Source organism: Echinops telfairi, unplaced genomic scaffold (assembly GCF_000313985.2).
Source record: "Echinops telfairi isolate 266 unplaced genomic scaffold, ASM31398v2 ScPeMD7_7459;HRSCAF=8497, whole genome shotgun sequence".
Taxonomy (NCBI): domain Eukaryota; kingdom Metazoa; phylum Chordata; class Mammalia; order Afrosoricida; family Tenrecidae; genus Echinops; species Echinops telfairi.
The window spans coordinates 2,361,824-2,362,912 of NW_022111359.1; positions in this window are offsets into that span (position 1 = coordinate 2,361,824).

Sequence of the window (1,089 nt, forward strand, 5' to 3'; positions counted from 1 at the left end):
AAAAAAGAAAACAATAAATCTAGAAAAGGTCAAAGTAGATGTCAGAAGAGACTCTGAAACTTGCTCTCTATTGTACAGTAGCCTAAAGCAAATGAAAAAAAAGGATGAAATAAAAGAGCTGAACAGGAAATTCCAGAGGCAGCTTGAGAAGAGAAAGTGAAGTATTACATTGAAACATCAAAGACCTGGAGTTAGAAAACAAAACAAAACAAAATCAAGTTGCAATATTGAAAGGTCCTAGGAGCAAAAATCTTAAACAATACAGGAAGCACCAAAACAGGATGAAAGGAATCAAAAAGAAATAATCAATATTCAATCAAAGCAAGAGAGAGCATATTATCAACAACCAATGGCACTGAAGGAAGAAGTACATGTTGCATGTGGAGGCGTAGCCAAAACAAGGCTCTAGGAAACACCAATCGAAATGCTTCAACAAGCAGCAGGACTTCTGGAAGCACTCATTAGTCCACAACAAGTAAGTTGGAAAACAACACATAGACCAACCTACTGGAAGAGTCTGATATTTGTACTCGTTCTAAGGAAAAGTGGTTCCAAAGAATGTTGAGATTATCTAACAATATCAATCATGTCACATGAAACACAATGTTGCTGAAATCCATTCAACTGTTGTAGAAATACATTGACAGGGAATTTCCCAGAAGTCAAGGCTGACTCATAAAAGAATATGGAACCAAAAAAAAATTGTTACTGATGTCAGACGGATCGTGGCTCGGTACGTAAAAACAAGAAAACACTCATGTTTCATGGACTATGCAAAGGCATTTGACTATGTGAGCCACAATGCATGATGGATAGACTTGAGAAGACTGTAGGAGAAGACGTGTATTTAGACAGTGGTGCTGGAGAAGAATATTGAAAATCCCATGGACTGCTACAAGGACAAACTGATCTGTATTGGAAGAAGTAAAGGCAAAGCGCTCCTTAGAGGCAAGGATGACAAGACTTCATCTCACATTCTCTGGGCATAGTGTCAGGAGAGACCAGTCCCTGGAGAGGACATCATGTTTGATAAAGTGGCAGGGCTGCAACAAGATGGGTTGACACAGTGGCTGCATCAATGGGCTCAGG